General features: G+C 39.3%; 1 protein-coding gene across 3 annotated transcripts in view; it reads left to right on the top strand.

The window, feature by feature from the left end:
• The first annotated feature begins 1,340 nt into the window (after window positions 1–1,340).
• RNF13 (ring finger protein 13) overlaps window positions 1,341–22,141 on the top strand; it is a 138,614-nt gene continuing 117,813 nt past the window's right edge. For 2 of the 3 annotated variants that reach the window (XM_033855324.2, XM_019934338.3), the window contains exon 1: window positions 1,341–1,498. The gene's annotated coding sequence lies outside the window, so the exon portion shown is untranslated. Of the gene's footprint in view, window positions 1,499–14,006; window positions 14,095–22,141 lie in introns of all 3 variants that reach the window. The other variant, XM_019934339.3, reaches the window with a different exon arrangement.

Here is a 22,141-nt window from a genome sequence, read left to right as displayed (position 1 = left end):
ACAACTAATGAAAGTCTAAGGATATATAGAATATATAGTCAAAGGATACACAGAATAGGAAAGTACCTTTGATGGCCTTTACTTATTTTAGTGTAATTTGATTTAAAGTTTTTTTGTATTTAAATTTTGAGTAGGTAATATTCAAAAGGCTTAAAATTCTAAAGGCACAAAAAGATACACCATAGGGAGTCTTCTTCCTATTCCTCAGGTCTCCCCAGATCAGTCAAGGTTACAAGTTACAGCCAAGCGTATTCTACAGGTGTTCTAAGTGATCGCTTCCTGTCGCTCCTTTGTCTAAAAGATGAGGTTGAAGGATGTGAAGCCTGTAGTGGGCTCTTAAAGGCGCCTTATTTTGAAGCAGAAGCAGGGCCAGAATCTAGGTTTCCTGACATTCTAGTTCATAAGTCTTTGTAATCTTTGCAGTAAGCCACATTACCTCTTTAAAAGTTTTAGTTGGTAACTGGTTTATCAGTATGGATGTTCCACTCCGGGTAATTTAAGTTTAAAAGTAGCTTGGTTTGAAATTGGAATACCAGGGGTGCGGAGGTCTTACCAGAAAGGCGGTAGGGAACGAGATTTTTTGGTTCATTAAAGGATGCAAGGGTTTTAAAAGGCTGACCTAGGGTTTAATCACACTGTTTGACTTTTGCTGAGTCTAGGGGATGGCGCGCACGTGTCAGGCCCAGAGTGCTGACGTCGGCACGGGACCCACTCAGGCGTCGGGGAACTAGTGTTCAGCGCTCGGGCTGCTCGCACCTCTAACAACGCGACTCGGACTTTAAGGCGTTGGCCTTGGCCCCATCCATCTCGATCTCCGCCTGGACACGGTGCGGAAGGGATGAGGCCTCGTCCTCACCTCTTCTGCGGGTCGGGTGAGTGCGGTGCAGGAAAGCGGCGAGACGACGCCAAAGCCAGGCCCGCCGAGGGGTAGCCCGCCTGCTGGGCCTCGGGATGCTTCGGCCCAACAGCCAGAACGGGGTAGGCCAGCTAGCTCTGGCCTCTCGGTCCGATCCCCTTCTGACCCCACGGCCTCCACTCCTGTGGGGCACACGGCAGGCGGCAGTATTCCACAGCCAATCCCCTCAGCCATCATACCCCTTTCCCCGCCAAAAGCAGATCCTTCAGCCTCGCTCCAGAAGCCCGCCCCACCCTGCCCTGCCCTTCCCTTCCAGAAAGGACCGGTCACGAGGCCAAGAACGCGACTCCGCGGACTGGACATCTCTCCGAGTTGGACCTGAGCAAGCAGCTAGACCCGGCGTGAGACTGGGAAGGAGCCTTAGCGAGCACCTCTGTGGCCCAATGGCTTCCCTCTACCTTCGGGTGCGGACCAATGAGGCGCGCGGGGCGGGACTTCCGCCTCGCCTCGGTGTTGTCGTTTGTGCTCCGACTCCAGGCAGTGGGGGTCTGTGAGGAGATTCAATCATGAAGTCGCGGTAGGGACTTCTCCCGCAGCGACGCGGCTGGCGAGCGTATTTGTGTTGCGGGGTCAGGCTTCCAGGTAAGAGCCTCTCCCGCGTCGCGGCGGCCGGGCGGCGGGTTGTTCCCCGTGGGGCCTGGCCGAGAGAACACACCCCCTCTCCGGCCATGGAGCTCCGAGGCGGCTCCGCCGCTGAGCTCTTGGCTGCTCCTCCCCAGGCTGGGCGCGGAAGAAACTAGGTGTTTTTTTTTGCAAAAGGTAAAATAAAAAGCCCTGCTCTTGGAGGGCCGAGTTCCCCTTGCATTCCCACCCCATGAGTTTGTGTATATCTGAAGTTGTTCGGTTATTCGTTTTGCTTCTTACATTCCCCTCTTGAGGTGGCTGGAACCTGGGAAGACGTTCGGAGGGCTTCTCTTGGTCCAGCACTTGCCGCAGCGTCCCCGGGCGAAGTCGCTCGACTTTAGTTGGGGGAACTCTTTAGTTTTTGGAAAAAAGAGGGCAGGCGCCTCCTTTCTTTCTAACCTCCCCCCACCCCCACCCCGGAAGCTGGATAGAAGGTGGGACGTGACTCTCTTAGGGACAGATACCGCGTCCCTGCCCCCTTAAAGCTGGAAGCTCTCCCTTATTGAGTTGACCCGCACTGATAAAAGAACTCTGTCCCAGAGAGGGAGTGGATCGACACCGAAGCCAAGCGATCCCAGAAGCACTCACGCGTATTTGGTGGCAGCCACTGAGTGTTCTCTGCCAGCGTTTTGGTAAATTCCTGCACTTTGTCCTAATCTGGCAATGGTATATCTCCAAAACTATCGTTTCATCTTCAGTTTCAGCACCGTGGGCAGCTGCTCAGGTCCAGTGTTGTTGCCCCACACTTGTCAACTCTTGTCAGTGATGCAGCAGGAACAGTGAAAACTAATGCATTCCTTTCAACAATGATCTGTTGTTCTCCAAGGAGAACATCTGCAGTTTTCGATACAATATAAATAGCTAAGATGGGTGTGCCACCGAAGAGTTCTAGTTAGAGAAACATCAATTCAAGGTTTAAGGAAGGGCTTTCAAGGATTTAATCTATTTAAGGACAAATTTTAATGGGTCGAGGAGATTAGCTCCACTTCAGAGTAGCAAAACTGGACTGTGGTAGCAGTTTAAAAGAACTTTAAACAGGAGGTAGGAAGTGTCGTGCAGGGCCCATGGGGATTTGGGAATCAATTTAGTGCATTGGCATTCACATTAGAAAGAAAGAAAAAAATATCAGAGAATATCCTATGGAGTAAGAGTAAATATTATTTCATGAAGCTTTTGTTTCAGGTTTTTAAAAAGAATATATGAGTGTGAAGAGGAAGATGTAAATGTATACCATATCATTGTGGATTATGGCAAAACACTGTATCCTGAATTTGGGAGTCAGGCCGGGTTCACCTTTCAGCTCTGCCACTTACTAATTCTGTGATATTATCTGTAAATAAGGGAAGAAGTGTAAGAATTAATTGAAATAAAATATGTCTGTTTACATAGTTAAGCCTCAAAGTAGTTGTTTTTGTTGTTGTTGATTTTTGGAAATGTTTGGCTAGAAGCCCAGTTATTTCTCTCTGTGTCAGGAATAACAACTGGTTTAATAATATATTTTTTATCTCTCCCTTTATTTGAAGCCAGCAGCTTCATGTCTCCATGTGTAATAGTAAATCATGTGGACAAAAATGTTAATTTGCAGGGTTTAATATTGAAGGATTTGGAGTAAGTTCTCATCTATCCTTGTTTAAAGCTCATTTCTCTCACACATTTCGCAGGGGCCTAAACTGTTATTAGCATTCAGCACCCTTCCTTTGATATTTTTCTGCATCCCAGAATAACATAGATTTATCAGAAGTTTTTTTTTTTTTAAATATTTGGTTGCCATCTTGCCTGCTTTTTTAATCAAGATTTTGCCAAGGGTGAACAAGGTATTAAATGATAGGTTTTTTTGGTTTTATTTTATTTTATTTATTTATTTTTGGCTGCGTTGGGTCTTCGTTGCTGCGCGCGGGCTTTCTCTAGTTGCAGCGAGCGGGGGCTATCCTTCGTTGCGGTACTTGGGCTTCTCATTGCGGTGGCTTCTCTTGTTGTGGAGCACGGGCTCTAGGCGTGCGGGCTCAGTAGTTGCAGTGTGTGGGCTTAGTTGCCCCACAGCATGTGGGATCTTTCCGGACCAGTGATCGAACCCGTGTCCCCTGCATTGGCAGGTGGATTCTTAACCACTGCACCACCAGGGAAGCCCTATCAGAAGTTTTTCAGACACTAATTTTAGCAAAGTAAGGGCAGGACTAAGGGAATGATAGGTTTATCTCTTCGAACTAAATTGGATAGGAAGGCATTTTATGTTTTATAGTTTTTGCCATAAAGATGTATGAAATGAAATGGCTTGGTCAAGTATCGTGGTATGCTTACTTCATGTTGGTATGACCTGAAAACGGTTGGTGTTTAAGTAAAAAGTATGATTTTGGACATTTTAAAATCTGGGAATGTTTAGCAGAAGTCAAAATGAGTTCAGATCAAAATAGTATTTTGTACTGTTTGACATATTACTACCATATGGTATTGCACGTAGTAGTTTCACATGACATAAAAAAGGGAAGAAAGTAAGCATTGTTAGTTTTCTCAAAAGAAGAAACAGAATTAATAGACATTTCTTTTAATTAGAGCATCGTGGGTAATCATTGTTTAAAAATTCATGTATTCTGCAAATATTTACTAAGCATATATAAAAAAATATGAAGTTTTTATAATCCTTTTACAGAAAAGTTAATTTAGGAACAGTGAGAACATATAATTGGTATTGTCAGTTTACATATCATAGTACATAGATAACAATAACAGACATAATAACTAACATTGATTGTTTACTATAGGCCAAACAGTTCTAAGCACTTAATATTGTCTTGTAATCCTCTTTTTATAGATGGGGAAATGAAGGCATCGAAAATACATAACTTTTTGAGTTCACACAGGTGGTTAGTGGAGCAACTGGAATTTGAACCTAGGCATCTTGACTATAAAGCCTGTCTTGTATCATGTTTTATTTAAAAATACAGAATACTGTGGGGTTATTTTGGTTTCTTTACTTGCTGATGTGGATGACCTGGGGTGAGCTCCTTTGGTCCTTGGGTTCCTCAACTCCTTCCTCAAAAATACAGTATTAAGCCATTATATTTTTGTGGGGATAAGGATAATTTGTAAGGCCCTAGACAGAATATGTGTTCAATAAATCATATGCCTCAGCCTTTTTCCTTTCATACTGAGGATGTGGCCATTTGGAAAATCTGTTAGCAACTAGAGGAGGATGGGAGAAGATTTTAACCTCAGGACACTGCTAAAGCAAAAGCAGAGGATGTTTGCCAAGGTAATATGTTTAAGGAACAGGCTGGTAAAGGTAGATGGATACAGATTACAGGAATACTTAAAGGAACCAGGTTAAGAATTTTGTACCTGATTCTTACTTGAGAAGAACCCCTCCTTATAAATATTAATCTGGAACTAAGTCCAGTGAAGGAGTGGAAGCCTGGAGGTGGGAATGTCGTGGAGTTTAATTACAGTCGAGGCTGGTTGAGGCAGGAAGTAATGATGGTGGGATTGTTGTAAAGGGTATAGAATTGAGAAATGTTAACATTGACATTGTGAAATGACATAAGTATGGGCCTTATTTTGGGGAGGATATTATGATGAAGAACAGATGTTGGTGGAAGGGGATTTAGGAGAAGGATTTATGATAACAGTCTTTGGTTTGGGAGCAGAGGGTTTGTTCAGATGTTTGGAAATGTAAGATGGAAGGTGGGAGCTCTGTGTATTCCATAAAAAGGTAAGAGACCAATTGCTCACATGGTGAGGAAATGATCTAAAGCAGTCATCCCCCTGTGGGTCAAAGTTTCACAGGAAGGATGTGACTCCAGAAGGTCCTCAGAAATGCAGATTTCTTACTTGATAGGGTTATATCCACTATTTTTCCCTGTAACATATTCCTGGGAGGATAGGAATATGGTAGTGGGGAGGGAAAATTTTGGAAACCTAGCAAACCTCCCATTTATTATTTCAAAAGAGAGCCAGTAAATTGGAGCCTAGGGATTCTCACATTAAGAACTTGGAAAGACGCTGTGATTTTTATACAGTGCCAGACATTTAAACACACATGTTGAATGTTGAATTGTTGGAACGTCTCCAGAGTTTTTATTTGTGTCATCCCCTTTGTTACCCTGAATTGATTAATAGGATAACTTTTAAAACCAGAGAGTCTGTGTGCTTGTTATGGGGCAGCAGTGAAGAGGCGACCTAGATAGATTGTATTTTACTTATAGCTGAGACTGTGGGAGAAGAACCTCAGAGGATGAGAGGAGAAGGTGTGGTAGGAAGAATAGAGATTCTATGACTGAATCCTTGTGCCACCCGTTCTCTGGCTTGTTTCCTCATTCTGTAAAATGATAATGATGACCAATCAAATAAAAAATTGGATCTTAGGCACAAGCATTAGGACAAGGAAGGTTTACATATTCTGTCATCTGTCACACCATTGTTGGAAATGTTACTTAGATTCTACTACTTACACATTTTTCTATAACATTCTTCACTCAACAAATATTTATTAAGTATTTTCTATGTCAGGCACTGTTCTAGGCATGCAGACTACATTAGTCAACAACAACAAAAAACAAAATCCTTGCCGTCATAGAGCTTATTTTCTAGTGAGAGAAATAAGGTTTATTTTATTTTATTTTTTAATAAATTTACTTATTTATTTATTTTTGGCTGTGTTGGGTCTTCGTTGCTGCGCGCGGTCTTTCTCTAGTTGCAGCGACTGGGGGCTCCTCTTCGTTGTGGTGCGCGAGCTTCTCATTGCAGTGGCTTCTCTTGTTGCGGAGCACGGGCTATAGGCGCGCAGGCTTCAGTAGTTGTGGCTTGTGGGCTGAGTGGTTGTGGCTCACGGGTTCTAGAGCGTAGGCTCAGTAGTTGTAGCACACGGGCTTAGTAGCTCCACGACATATGGGATCTTCCCGGACCAGGGCTCGAACCTGTGTCCCCTGCATTGGCAGGCGGGTTCTTAACCACTGCGCCACCAGGGAAGCCCAAGGTTTATTTTAATAGTGGAAAGTAATTAGATTTTTCTTATACTATGTATTTATAAAACCACAATTCTAAACAGATAACAATAAGAGTACTATACCAGATTGTAACTAATTTTGTAGAGCACTTTAAAGGAAGGGACTATATCATTGACTCATGTATGTCTCCCTATTTACCCTTTTCCCAATGAAATGACTTAGATGCATTTAATATTCAGCAAATGTAGGTACTCATTAAATATTTATAATGGAAAGAAGAAAGTTGTGTTAAGGCAAGGGCCAGATCTTAAAGATAAAGAAATCAGTTAAATGTAACAAGTATTAAGGGCTCATGTCCTCACTAGATTGAGGGTAGGAAGAAAGAGAAGTGTGCTGTGAATTGCAGTGCATGGCTTGCCTATGAGGTTGAAGTGGAAATAAGGTTATATTGTAGCTGAAAGCATCACCATTAAGGGAATCTGGGTATCTCGGTGTTCCCCAACTTGCCCAATAATTAGCTGTGTGACTTTGCATGAATAACTCAACCTCTCAGTTCATTTCCTCATTTGTAAAATGAGGAATTTTCCTGTTAAAAAAGTCTTTTAAGACTTACAAAATGTCTATTGCAGTTTCACTTTACTAATGTAGACAAAACAGAGCTGATCATGAGCTTCCATTGAATAATAATCAGACTAAATTTATGCTTTTGGTTAACAAACTAGATGTTTAAAAAATGTCTACAAAATTAATGTTATCTATTTGATGTTATTTACTAATAAGACTACATTGTAATTTTAAAAAATAAAGCAAAATATAACCTAATATGTAGTTTCCCCTTTTGCCATTATGAAGGAAAAATAAGCCACAGTATTTTAGACCCCAGTAATGGATCTTACCAGTTGTCCATACTTTCATACTTTAATTTTACAACAGCCTTTGATTATTGTGCTAGGTGCTGAGTATACCAAACCTGAAACTGTATGGTCCCTAACTTCAAGGAGTGATGAACAAGTTAAACGTTTTGTTACACCGCGGTGGCACAGAGAAGGCACGTAATGAGAGGCTGACAGAAAAGAAAGTTCAACTGGTTAGAGAAGAAAGACTAAGGAGGAATGGCAAGGGACAAAGCTGGAGACATAGGCAGAGACAGTTTATGAACTTGGCAAGGGACAAAGCTGGAGACATAGGCAGAGACAGTTTAAGTCACAATTTAGTTTTGAACTTTATTCTGAAAGTTGTATAATCTGTTAAGGAATTTTATGCAGGGAGTAACATGATCAGGCTTTTTAAAAAAATTTTATTTATTTATTTTTAGCTGCGTTGGGTCTTCGTTGCTGCGCGCGGGCTTCCTGTAGTTGTGGCGAGCGGGGGCTGTTCTTCATTGTGGTGCACGGGCTTCTGATTGCAGTGGCTTCTTTTGTTGTGGACCTCGGGCTCTAGGTGCGCGGGCTCAGTAGTTGGTGGCGCACGGGCTTAGCTGCTCTGCGCAGGAAGATGTGGGATCTTCCCGGACTGGGGATCAAACCCGTGTCCTCGCCATTGGCAGGTGGACTCTTAACCACTGTACCACCAGGGAAGTCCTGATCAGGCATTTTTATATCTACCTTTACATTCCTTTTAAGAGAACGATCCATGAGGAAGATACTTATGTTATTTCCAGTTATTTCAACTGTGTAGTCCTGCTTGAGGAAATCTGTCTTTTAACTCTGAAATACAAAGTCTGAGGAACAGTGTTAATTTTGTGGTTTTAGGGTATCAGTAACCTTGAAATATTTGGACATTAAAACATTTATATGTTCACAGCCACATTAATGTAAATTGAGAAGACAACTGAAAATTTAGGGTATTCTGCTTATTGAAATGAGAGAGCTTCCAGTCAGATACAAGAATTATGATTTAGAATCATTTCTGAGGGGCTAGAAATTTGTCGAAGTTTAATTGATTGAATATGACTCTAGTTCAGGCTCATTTTCTTTTTCTTTCTTTTTTTTTTTTTTTGCGGCACGCGGGCCTCTCACTGCTGTGGCCTCTCCAGCTGCGGAGCGCAGGCTCCGGACGCGCAGGCCCAGCGGCCACGGCTCACGGGCCCAGCCTCTCCGCGGCATGTGGGATCTTCCCGGACCGGGGCACGAACCCGTGTCCCCTGCATCGGCAGGCGGACTGTCAACCAATGCGCCACCAGGGAAGCCCCAGGCTCATTTTCTAATGATCAAGATATCCAGTTAAACTTTTAGAGGCAATAAGGGGAAATAATCCCAGCTGATGATAGGTGAATATTTCTAAATCAAGTCATAAGAGAGTAGGAGTTGAATTTCTACTTTGCTTAGATGTAAAACAACTCATTAAATATGAAGAGTAGTTTATTTGCCTAATTAATGTGCTTGTAATTTACATGTTTGACCTTCAAAAAGGAAGAACTGTGCTTGTAATTTATACATTTACATAACATGTATTATAAATATTAATTGCTTAAAATTTTTGAGGCGAAATACATACAGCATAAAATTAACAATTTTAAAGTGAATAATTGGGTGGCATTTAGTAAATCACAGTGCTGTGCAACCACCACTTCTGTCTAGTTCCAAAACATTTTTATCACTCAAAACTAAAACCCCATCCATACCTATTCACCATTCTCTGCTGCCCCCAGCCCCTGGCAGCACTAATTTGCTTTCTGTTTCTATGGATTTACTGGATATCTCACTTATTCTGGAAATCTCATATAAATGGAATCATACAATATGTGAACTTTAGCATCTGGCTTCTTTCACTTAGCATAATGTTTTCGAGGTTCTGCAATGTTGTTGCAAGGTACATTATTGTATGTATGAATACTTCTTCCTTTTTACAGCTAAATAATTTTATTGTATGTATACACCGGACTTTATCCATTCATCTGTTGAAGGACATTTGGTTTCGTTCCATTCTTTGGCTATTGTGAATATTGTTGCCCTGAACATTGGTTTACAAGGGTTTTTCTGAGTCCCAGTTTTCATTTCTTTTGGGTATATATAAGGAGTGGAATTGTTGGATCATATGGTAATCCTATGTTTAGCTTTTTGAGGACTTACAAAAGTGTTTTCCATAGTGGCTGAACCATTTTACATTCCTACTGACAATGTACTAGTGTTCCAATTTCTCTTCATTGTCACCAACACTTGTTCTTTTCCAGTAAAAAAAAAAAAAAAAATTAATGCTGTTGCTATCCTTGTGTCACGATGAGGTGATATCTCACTGTGGTTTTGATTTGCATTTCCCTAATAACTGATGATGTTGAACATCTTTTTATGTGGTGGTTTGGCCATTTGTATATCTTCTTTGTGGAAACGTCTATTCAGATTTTTTGCCCATGTTTAAGTTGGAAACATTTAAGTTGGAAAATTTTTATTATTGGGTTGTAAGTGTTTTTATGTATTCTGGATACTAGACCCTTATCAGACGTATGATTTGCCGATATTTTCTTCCATTTTGTGGGTTGTTTTTTCACTTTCTTAATAATATCCATTGATGCATAAAGGTTTTAAATTTTGAAGAAGCTCAATTTATTTATTTATTTTCGTTGCTCATGCTTTTGGTTTCATATCTAAGAATCCATTGTGGAATCCAAGGTCATGGGGATTTATTCTTATGTTTTCTTCTAAGAGTTTTATCATTTTAGCTCTTATATTTAGGTCATTGAACTATTTTGAGTTAATTTTTGCATATAGTGTGAGTTTATGGGTACAACTTCATTGTTCTGCATGTGGTATACAGTTGTTCCATTACCACTTGTTGAAGAAAGTATAATATTATTTCCTCATTGACTGATTTTGGTACCTTTATTGAAAATCAATTGGCCATAGAAATATAGGTTGATTTTTTGGACTCTCAATTCTATTCCTTTGGCCTATATGTCTATCCTTATGCCCATACCACATTGTTTTGATTACTGTAACTTTATAGTAAGATTTTGAAATTGGGAAGTGTGAGTCCTCCAGCTCTGTTCTTCTTTTTTAAAATTGTGTTGACTGTTCAGGGCCCCTTGCAATTCCATATGAATTTGAGGATTGACTTCACCATTTTTGCATAAAAGGCTATTGGAATTTTGATAGGGAATGTATTGAATCTGTAGATTACTTTGGGTAGTATTGCCATCTTAACAATATTTAGTTTTCTTTTTTTTTTTTTCTTTTTGGCTGCGCTGTGTGGCTTGTGGGATCTCAGTTCCTTGACCAGGGTCCCCCCCTCCTCCACACACTCCCCCCCACTTCTAGGGACATTGGGGACATCTGGTGGTGCTCTGCCTCAGCCATGTGCCCAGGGTAAATAGGCCTTCACTGATCCTGCAGTCCCAGTCTAGACCTGGTGACCACCTTGCCACTGCCCTTCTGAAGTGGACACCACGTACCTCAGGCCTCATGCCTCCAGTGCCTGGCTGGACCTCTACGTGCCTGCCCACCAACCTTGGCTTGCCTATACCCCAAGGAGCTGTTTCCTGCAGTTCTCTTGACATGGATACTGTGCATTCTAGGCCTTGTGCCTGCAGCAGTGTCCTGACTACCTCTGCACACCTGCTCACCAGCCTCAACAGCTGCACTCCAGAGAATTGTTTCCTGCTAGTCTGGCAACGTTGGACCTGCTCTGGTTTGGACAATCCAGTGAAATTCTCTGTTATCTAGCGTGCTACAACCATAGCTTCTCCAATGAGAAACTCCAGCCTTGAGGAGAGGGGACCCTTCTTCGAAGTTTATCCTTTTTGGGTCCTCTCCCTCAGCCTTATTTTTCCCATCAGAGTTTAATAATTATTTATCTTAAAAAAATTAAAAACAGCTTTATTGACTTATAACTGGCATATAATAAACTGTACATAGTTATTTATTTATTTTTGGCTGCATCGGGTCTTAGTTACAGCACGTGGGCTCTTCGTTGAGGCACGCGGGCTTCTCTCTAGTTGTGGCATACAGGTTTTCTCTCTCTAGTTGTGGCACGCAGGCTCCAGCGCTTGTGGGCTCTGTAGTTGTGGTGTGCGGGCTTAGTTGCCCCGTGGCATGTGAGGTCTTAGTTCCCTGACCAGGGTTCAAACCCGTGTCCAATGCAGGGTTCAAACCCGTGTCCCTTGCATTGGAAGGCAGATTTTTTACCACTGGACCACCAGAGAAGTCCCAGACTGTACATATTTAAAGTTTATGCTTATTAGCTTTGACATATTTATATAACTCTGAAACCATCACCATAATGAAGTTAATGAACATATCTGTTGCTCCCAGAGGTTTCCTCATGCCTCTTTGGAATCCCTCTCTCTTGCCTCTTGCCACCCCTCATTATATCTTTATAGTTACTATCTTATCATAGTTTAATTATTATTTGTGTTAAACACTGTTTAATTTACTATAGTTTCTCTCTCCTGATTGAACTGTTGATGTAGAGTTGGTGCCTGGAGTGGTTCCAGGAAATAGACCTAAAAATTTGAGGTTTTGGTATTGCTTTGGTCATGCCTTTGGACCTGAGCACAGTGCTGAGTTCTTTACCAATGGAAAGGGAATGCTAGTAATCCATGGCATCATAATTAATAAAGGTATCATCTCTGACAGATTGTGATATATTGCCAATTGACCCAAATGCCTGGGAGCCCACATGGCTGCTACATTTGACCTTTACAGCAATAATGATAAGTATAAGGACTGTAGTGTAGGACGGAATCTTTTGAGTGTAATTGAGTGCTTAAAGAGAGAAAATGATGGCTTGGATTTAACTCATAGCTGAAGATCTGCCCTTTTTTTCACTAGTTTTTTATTGCACACTTCACTTAAGAAGAAATAATTTCATCTTCTCCAGATTGTGAATAGACTTGTGAATTATAAAACCTTGTGTCTTGCTCATTAAGAAAACATTGGTTTTTTTTGTTGTTGTTGTTTTGTTTTGTTTGTATGAGAGTAATGCATGCTTAGAGAACTTATATAGGTGGAACAGATTTCTGTTACGATTTCTGTGTGTTTTCTTCTAGGTTTTTGTTTGGTATATGTTATATAAAATGAAATAGGCTTTAGAAAGTTTTAATTGTTTATTCTGAAATATGCAGATAAATATTTTTAAAAAATCATATAGAGTCCCCCACCCAGAGTTTACATGTACATGTTAACAAATTGTTTTGTTTCAGAATATCTATGCATCTTTTTAATGTATACGTGAAATATTTTTAATGTTACTATACAGAAAAGAGGCCAGGAACAGAGTCTTGGGGTGATACTTTAAAGAAACAGTTGTAATCATCAGTGGGAATGGCATAACTTGATCTAGCACCCCATACTGTTCCACCATTAATATAGTAGGCTAAATGTCATGCTTAACACCCAAACTATGTATGAGGCATTGGACATGCTCAGCTTTTTGTTCACAAATTATGCATAAATTAAAGAAAAAGGGATGGGGGTAGGGATAATGGGTAAGGGAATAAGGGAATTGGTTCATTTATTCTGGTACTTACACACAGAAATTGAGTCCCCTAAAATAGAAAAACTGGAATGATATGGGAAAAAGTTTTTCCCTGCATTGTTTTTGTTTTACTTGGTAAGGTTGTTCTGAGGATTAGACGGAGCAACATTCACATCAAATGCATAACAGAGTGCCTGGCTCCAAATTGATAAGTTCTGTACCAATTTATTTATAGTGGTGGTACTGATTTTTGTGTGAAGCATCATAAAAAAAATTCTGGTTCAGGAGATTGATACTTTGAAGTACATTGGGCATGATATTTTTGATAACCTAGAAAAACAGAATTTTCTGGCATGTTTCCCTAAATGATGCTTAAGATTCTAATATTATGAAAGCAATTCATTGTCAATTGTCTTTTCCTTGTTTGCTGCATGACTTCTTGCTGAGGTTGACAACCTATGGCACTGGTGACAGCAGTGGTATTTGAGAGGATTATGATGTGTATTTTTGTTAACATTCCTATTTCTCTCTCTCTCTTTTTTTCCTTGCTCTAATTTGACCCTCTACCCTACCCCTCTTTGACTTATAAAATGTTTATGAATAATCACTTGGTATACCATTTGCCAATCTATGGTCGAGAGCAGTGTTTTCCAAATTTGGCTTGATCATAGTGACTAGGGGACATTTTTAAAAAGTAAAGTTATAGGCTTCCTGTCTGAATCTCCAGGGGAGGGACCTGGGAACATGTATTTTTACCGCAAGCCCCTGGGTATGTGCTATATACTTAATACCTATTGCTAGATCCCATCTCATGTCGACTGAATGAGAAGATAGAACTCTGGCATTGAACATGAGTCTGGTTTTTAATAGTTGCTTATTTGTTGACTCGCTTAGTGTGTTGTGTTTGATCTTGGCAGGCTCCTGCTTGCAACCTTTCATAATATCTCCATGTAGTCAGAAAAACAAAACAAAAAAATCTTGTTTTGAGTGACAGGTTGCTTTATTCTTTTTTTTTCTTTTGAAAATAGTTAGCTATCATAGATGCAGGAAAATGCATAAAACATTTGTGTATGGTTTAAAGAACAATTATAATGCAAACTCCCATCTCATCACAGCTCAGGTCAAGATGTGGAATATTGCTGGCATCCCAGAAGCACCTTTTCCCTGGTCACACTCCCCTTCCTTACCTTTCTTACCCTCAAGGTAATCACTATCTTGATTTTTATGATGATAACTTCCTCATTTTTCTTTACATTTTTACCTCTTAATTGTGAATCTCTACATAATATCTGTTTTGCCTTTTTAAGAGCTTTATGTATGTGGAATCGTAGTGTTTGCATTCTTTGTGACTTGCTTCTTTTGCTTAGGGTTATTCTTGGGAAATTCATGTATATTGGTCACATAGCTGTCATTTGTTTTCATTGTTGTAGAGAATTACATTATATGCACATGCAAAAATATATTAATTCTACTTTAATGCATAATGCTCAATAAAGTTTAATATCAAAAAGGGTAACTCATTGCCTATGTCTGCATAAGGACAAGGGAGGCTATATTTTGGGGAAGAACAGGGCATGACCTTTGCCACTTAACAGTAGAAATATCCTTGATTCAATTATGTTTGATATATGTATTTTTAAATTGAGGTAACATTGGTTTATAACATTTAAGTTTCATGTATACATTATGTTTCAATCTCTGTATACACTACAGCATGCTCACCACTGAAAGTTTGGTTTCCGTCTGTCACTGTGTATTTAACCCCCTTCCACTCTGGTAACCACTAATCTGTTCTCCATATCTACGTGTTTTTGTTTGGTTTGGTTTGTTCCTTTATTTATTTATTTAGTTTTTTAATCACATATGAATGAAAGCATATGGTATTTGTCTTTCTCCATCTGACTTATTTCACTTAGCATAATACCCTCAAGGTCTAGGTGTGTCACGTAAATGGCAAGATTTCATCATTCTTTTATGGCCAAGCAATATTCTGCATGTTTACTGCATGTTTTTTATCCATCTGTTGATAGACATTTAAGTTGTTTCATAGCTTGGTTATTGTAAATAATGCTGCAATGAACATAAAGGTGCATATATCTTTTTGAGCTAGTGTTTTCATATTCTTTGGATAAACATACAGAAGTAGAGTAGCTGGATCATGTGGTAGTTCTCTTCTTAATTTTTTGAGCCCTCTCCATACTGTTTTCCATAGTGGCTGCATCAATTTACATTCCCAGTAACAGTGTTTGAAGGTTCACTTTTCTCCACATCCTCACCAACACTGAGTATTTCTTGCCTTTTTGATAATAGCCATTCTAATGGGTGTGAGTTGTTACGTCATTGTGGTATTTTTTCCTCCTGAATGAAATGCTTTATAATATTTTATTCAGTATTAAGATAAAGCAAAAATATTTATGCAGGACTTTCTATTTTTATGGTTTCCAGCTACTGCATAGTCTTTTTTTTTTTTTGCATAGTCTTTTTTTTTCTATTCAAACAGTCACAAAAATTATAATCATCCTCATCAGTTCACTCAGTCCCATGTAATTAATTTTTTTAATCTTGATCTTTTGTTAGCACTTATATGAATTCATCAGTTTTCCATTAGAGTTCTGAAAATGCTTATTCATTCAGTTCAGCAGTATAGTCAGTTACCAGAAACCTGTGCTTGTCAGAGTCTTTTCCATGAATTACTTGAAGATGAAACCCTTTTATAGGAGCATTTTTGCAAAAGCATCAGAGTACATCCAGAACTGTCTGTAAATGACAAAAGACTTAAAAATGACCACGGTTAAAGATTTGATGAAAGTTCATAATAATGCAATTGACAAGGAAATTGAGTTATTTCTGAGATATACATTTAAAAAAAATAACTAGAATTATGACTTATAACATTATACCAGAACATATAAGATTTTTAGGAATTTCATATAATGTCTGAAACATTTATATTAACATATTTCCATACAAATAACCAAAGAAAGTTTAGTATTAGTTTTTTTTTAATTTTTAAATTTAATTTTATTTTTTTATACAGCAGGTTCTTATTAGTCATCAGTTTTATACACATCAGTGTATACATGTCAATCCCAATCGCCCAATTCATCACACCACCATCTCCACCCCCCCAGGGCTTTCCTCCATTGGTGTCCATACGTTTGCTCTCTACATCTGTATCTCAACTTCTGCCCTGCATACCGGTTCATCTGTACCATTTTTCTAGGTTCCACATACATGCGTTAACATACGATATTTGTTTTTCTCTTTCTGACTTCTCACTTTGTATGACAGTCTCTAGATCCATCCACGTCTCAACAAATGACCCAGTTTCGTTCCTTTTTACGGCTGAGTAATATTCCATTGTATATATGTACTTCATCTTCTTTATCCATTCGTCTGTCGATGGGCATTTCGGTTGCTTTAATGACCTGGCTATAGTAAATAGTGCTGCAGTGAACATTGGGGTGCATGTGTCTTTTTGAATTATGGTTTTCTCTGGGTATGTGCCCGTAGTGGGATTGCTGGATCATATGGTAATTCTATTTTTAGTGTTTCAAGGAACCTCCATACTGTTCTCCATAGTGGCAGTATCAATTTACATTCCCACCAACAGTGCAAGAGGGTTCCATTTTCTCCACACCCTCTCCAGCATTTCTTGTTTGTAGATTTTCTGATGATGCGCATTCTAACTGGTGTGAGGTGATACCTCATTGTAGTTTTGATTTGCATTTCTCTAATTACTAGTGATGTTGAGCACCTTTTCATGTGCTTCTTGGCCATCTATATGTCTTCTTTGGAGAAATGTCTATTTAGCTCTTCTGCCCATTTTTGGATTGGGTTGTTTGTTTTTTTAATATTGAGCTGCATGAGCTGTTTATATATTTTGGAGATTAATCCTTTGTCTGTTGATTCGTTTGCAAATATTTTCTCTCATTCTGGGGGTTGTCTTTTCATGTTGTTTATGGTTTCCTTTGCTGTGCAAAAGCTTTGAAGTTTCATTAGGTCTCATTTGTTTATTTTTGTTTTTATTTCCATTTTTCTAGGAGGTAGGTCAAAAAAGGATCTTGCTGTGATTTACATCAAAGACTGTTCTTCCTATGTTTTCCTCTAAGAGTTTTAGAGTGTCCAGTCTTACATTTAGGTCTCGAATCCATTTTGAGTTTATTTTTGTGTATGGTATTAGGGAGTGTTCTAATTTCATTCTTTTACATGTAGCTGTCCAGTTTTCCCAGCACCACTTATTGAAGAGACTGTCTTTTCTCCATTGTATATCCTTGCCTCCTTTGTCATAGATTAGTTGACCATAGGTCTGTGGGTTTATCTCTGGGCTTTCTATCTTCTATTGATCTGTGTTTCTGCTTTTGTGCCAGTACCATGTTGTCTTGATTACTGTAGCTTTGTAGTATAGTCTGAAGTCAGGGAGTCTGATTCCTCCAGCTCCGTTTTTTTCCCTCAAGACTGCTTTGGCTATTCGGGGTCTTTTGTGTCTCCATACAAATTTTAAGATTTTTTGTTCCAGTTCCGTAAAAAATGCCATTGGTAATTTGATAGGGATTGCATTGAATCTGTAGATTGCTTTGGGTAGTATAGTCATTTTTACAATATTGATTCTTCCAACCAAGAACATGGTATATCTCTCCATCTGTTGGTATCATCTTTAATTTCTTTCATCAGTGTCTTATAGTTTTCTGTGTATATGTCTTTTGTCTCCCTAGGTAGGTTTATTCTTAGGTATTTTATTCTTTTTGTTGTAATGGTAAATGGGAGTGTTTCCATAATTTCTCTTTCAGATTTTTCATCATTAGTGTATAGGAGTGCAAGATATTTCTGTGTATTTATTTTGTATCCTGCAACTTTACCAGATTCATTGATTAGCTCTAGTAGTTTTCTGGTGGCATCTTTAGGATTCTCTATGTATAGTATCATGTCATCTGCAAACAGTGACAGCTTTAATTCTTCTTTTCCAAATTTGTATTCCTTTTATTTCTTTTTCTTCTCTGATTGCCGTGGCTAGGACTTCCAAAACTATGTTGAATAATAGTGGTGAGAGTGGACATCCTTGTCTTGTTCCTGATCTTAGAGGAAATGCCTTCAGTTTTTCACCATTGAGGCTGAGGTTTGCTGTGGGTTTGTCGTATATGGCCTTTATTATGTTGAGGTAGGTTCCCTTTATGCCCACTTTCTGGAGAGTTTTTATCATAAATGGGTGTTGAATTTGGTCAGAAGATTTTTCTGCATCTATTGAGATGATCATATGGTTTTTATTCTTCAATTTGTTAATATGGTGTGTCACATTGATTGATTTGTGTATATTGAAGAATCCTTGCATCCCTGGGATAAATCCCACTTGTTCATGGTGTATGATCCTTTTAATGTGTTGTTGGATTCTGTTTGCTAGTATTTTGTTGACGATTTTTGCATCTATGTTCATCAATGATATTGGTCTGTAATTTTCTTTTTTTGTAATATCTTTGTCTGGTTTTGGTATCAGGGTGATGGTGGCCTCATAGAATGAGTTTGGGAGTGTTCCTTCCTCTGCAATTTTTTGGAAGTTTGAGAAGGATGGGTGTTAGCTCTTTTCTAAATGTTTGATAGAATTCACCTGTGAAGCCATCTGGTCCTGGACTTTTGTTTGTTGGAAGATTTTCAATCACAGTTTCAATTTCATTACTTGTGATTGGTCTGTTTATATTTTCTATTTCTTCCTGGTTCAGTCTTGGAAGGTTATACCTTTCTAAGGATTTGTCCATTTCTTCCAGGTTGTCCATTTTATTGGTATAGAGTTGCTTGTAGTAGTCTCTTAGGATGCTTTGTATTTCTGCAGTGTCTGTTGTAACTTCTCCTTTTTCATTTCTAATTTCATTGATTTGAGTCCTCTCCCTCTTTTTCTTGATGAGTCTGGCTAATGGTTTATCAATTTTGTTTATCTTCTCAAAGAACAAGCTTTTAGTTTTATTGAATTTTGCTATTGTTTTCTTTGTTTCTATTTCATTTATTTCTGCTCTGGTCTTTATGGTTTCTTTCCTTCTGCTAACTTTGGGTTTTGTTTGTTCTTCTTTCTCTAGTTCCTTTAGGTGTAAGGTTGGATTGTTTATTTGAGATTTTTCTTGTTTCTTGAGGTAGGCTTATATAGCTATAAACTTCCCTCTTAGGACTGCTTTTGCTGCATCCCGTAGGTTTTGGATCATCGTGTTTTCATTGTCATTTGTCTCTAGATATTTATTGATTTCCTCTTTGCCTTCTTCAGTGATCTCTTGGTTATTTAGTAACGTATTGTTTAGCCTCCATGTGCTTGTGGTTTTTACTTTTTTTCCCTGTATTTCATTTCTGATCTCATAGCATTGTGGTCAGAAAAGATGCTTGATATGATTTCAATTTTCTTAAATTTACTGAGGCTTGATTTGTGACCCAAGATGTGATCTATCCTGGAGAATGTTCTGTTTGTACTTGAGAATAAAGTGTAATCTGCTGTTTTTGAATGGAATGTCCTGTAAATATCAATTAAATCTGTCTGGTCTGTTGTGTCATTAAAACTTCTGTTACCTTATTTATTTTCATTTTGGATTATCTGTCCATTGCTGTAAGTGAGGTGTTAAAGTCCCCCAATATTATTGTGTTACTGTTGATTTCCTCTTAGAGCTGTTAGCAGTTGCCTTATGTATTGACGTGCTCCTGTGTTGGGTGCATATATATTTATAATTGTTATATCTTCCCCTTGGATTGATCCCTTGATCATTTTGTAGTGTCCTTGCTCGTCTATTGTAACATTCATTATTTTCAAGTCTATTTTATCTGATATGAGTATTGCTACTCCAGCTTTTGATTTCTATTTGCATGGAATATCTTTTTCCCTCCCCTCACTTTAAGTCTGTATGTGTTCCTAGGTCTGAAGTGGGTCTATTGTAGGCAGCATATAGGTGGGTCTTGTTTTTGTTTTCATTTGGTGAGCCTGTGTCTTTTGGTTGGAGCATTTAATGCATTCACGTTTAAGGTAATTATCGATATGTATGTTCCTATGACCATTTTCTTAATTGTTTTGGGTTTGGTTTTGTAGGTCCTTTTCTTCTCTTGTGTTTCCCACTTAGAGAAGTTCCTTTAGCATTCATTGTAAAACTGGTTTGGTGGTGCTGAATTGTCTTAGCTTTTGCTTATCTGTAAAGCTTTTGATTTTTCCATCGAACCTGAATGAGATCCTTGTTGGGTAGAGTAATCTTGGTTGTAGGTTCTTCCCTTTCATCACTTTAAGTATATTATGCCACTCTCTTCTGGCTTGTAGTGTTTCTGCTGAGAAATCAGCTGTTAACCTTATGGGGGTTCCCTTGTATGTTATTTTTCGTTTTTTCCTTGGCTGCTTTCAATAATTTTTCTTTGTCTTTAATTTTTGCCAATTTGATTACTGTGTGTCTCGGCATGTTTCTCCTTGGGTTTATCCTGTATGGGACTCGCTGAGCTTCCTGGACTTGGGTGGCTATTTCCTTTCCCATGTTAGGGAAGTTTTTGACTATAATCTCTTCAAATATTTTCTCTGGTCCTTTCTCTCTCTCTTCTCCTTCTGGGACCCCTATAATGTGAATGTTGTCACGTTTAATGTTGTCCGAGAGGTCTCTTAGGCTGTCTTCTTTTCTTTTCATTCTGTTTTCTTTATTCTGTTCCGCAGCAGTGAATTCCACCATTCTGTCTTCCAGGTCACTTATCTGTTCTTCTGCCTCCGTTATTCTGCTATTGATTCCTTCTAGTGTAGTTTTCATTTCAGTTATTGTATTGTTCATCTCTGTTTGTTTGTTCTTTAATTGTTCTAGGTCTTTGTTAAACATTTCTTGCATCTTCTCGATCTTTGCCTCCATTCTTTTTCCGAGGTCCTGGATCTTCTTCACTATCATTCTTCTGAATTCTTTTTCTGTAAGGTTGCCTATCTCCACTTCATTTAGTTGTTTTTCTGCAGTTTTATCTTGTTCCTTTATCTGGTACATAGCCCTCTGCCTTTTCATCTTGTCTGTCTTTCTGTGAATGTGGTTTTTGTTACACAGGCTGCAGGATTGTAGTTCTTGCTTCTGCTGTCTTCCCTCTGGTGGATGAGGCTATCTAAGAGCCTTGTGCAAGTTTCCTGTTGGAAGGGACTGGTGGTGGGTAGAGCTGGGTGTTGCTCTGGTGGGCAGAGCTCAGTAAAACTTTAATCTGCTTGACTGCTGATGGGTGGGGCTGGGTTCACTCCCTGTTGGTTGTTTGGCCTGAGGCAACCCAACACTGCAGCCTACCTGTGCTCTTCGGTGGGGCTAATGGCGGACTCTGGGAGGGCTCCCGCCAAAGAGTACTTCCCAGAACTTCTGCTGCCAGTGTCCTTGTCTCCAGGGTGAGCCACAGCCACCGCCCGCCTCTGCAGGAAACCCTCCAACACTAGCAGGTAGGTGTGGTTCAGTCTTCCCCGGGGTCACTGCTTCTCCTGGGTCCTGATGCCCACACTACTTTGTGTGTGCCCTTCAAGAGTGGAGTCTCTGTTTTCCCCAGTCCTGTCAAAGTTCTGCAATCAAATCCCACTAGGCTTCAAAGTCTGATTCTCTAGGAAATCCTCCTCCTGTTGCTGGACCCCCAGGTTGGGAAGCTGGACGTGGGGCTCAGAACCTTCACTCCAGTGGGTGGACTTCTGTGTTATAAGTGTTCTGCAGTCTGTGAGTTACCCATCCAGCAGTTATGGGATTTGATTTTACTGTGATTGCACCCCTCCTACCATCTCATTGTGGCTTCTCCTTTGTCTTTGGATGTGGGTTATCTTTTTTGGTGAGTTCCAGTGTCTTTCTGTTGATGATTGTCCAGCAGCTAGGTGTGATTCTGGTGTTCTCACAGGAGGGAGTGAGAACACGTCCTTTTACTCTGCCATCTTGGTTCCTACTCTTCTCATTGTGGTTTTGATTTGCACTTCTGTAATAGTGATGTTGATTATGTTTTCAGTGCCTTTTGTCCATCTGTGTGTCTTCTTTGGAAAATTGACGTTTCTGGTCCTGTGCTCATTTTTACATTGGGTTGTTTGGTTTTTTGCTATTGAGTTTTATGAGTTCTTTATATGTTTTGTATATTAACCTCTTATCAGATGTATGATTTGCAAATATCTTTTCCCATTCAGTAGGTTGTCTTTTCATTTTATAGGTGATTTCCTTTGCTGTGCAGAAGCTTTTTAGTTTGATGTAGTCCCATTTCTTTTTGTTTGTTTCCTTTGCCTGATGAGACATACTCAGAAACGTATTCCTAAGGGTGA

This window comes from Tursiops truncatus, chromosome 4 (genome assembly GCF_011762595.2).
Source record: "Tursiops truncatus isolate mTurTru1 chromosome 4, mTurTru1.mat.Y, whole genome shotgun sequence".
NCBI classification, from domain to species: Eukaryota; Metazoa; Chordata; class Mammalia; order Artiodactyla; family Delphinidae; genus Tursiops; species Tursiops truncatus.
The sequence above is the reverse complement of the archived record's forward strand: the minus strand, read 5'-3'. Positions and strand labels throughout refer to the sequence as shown.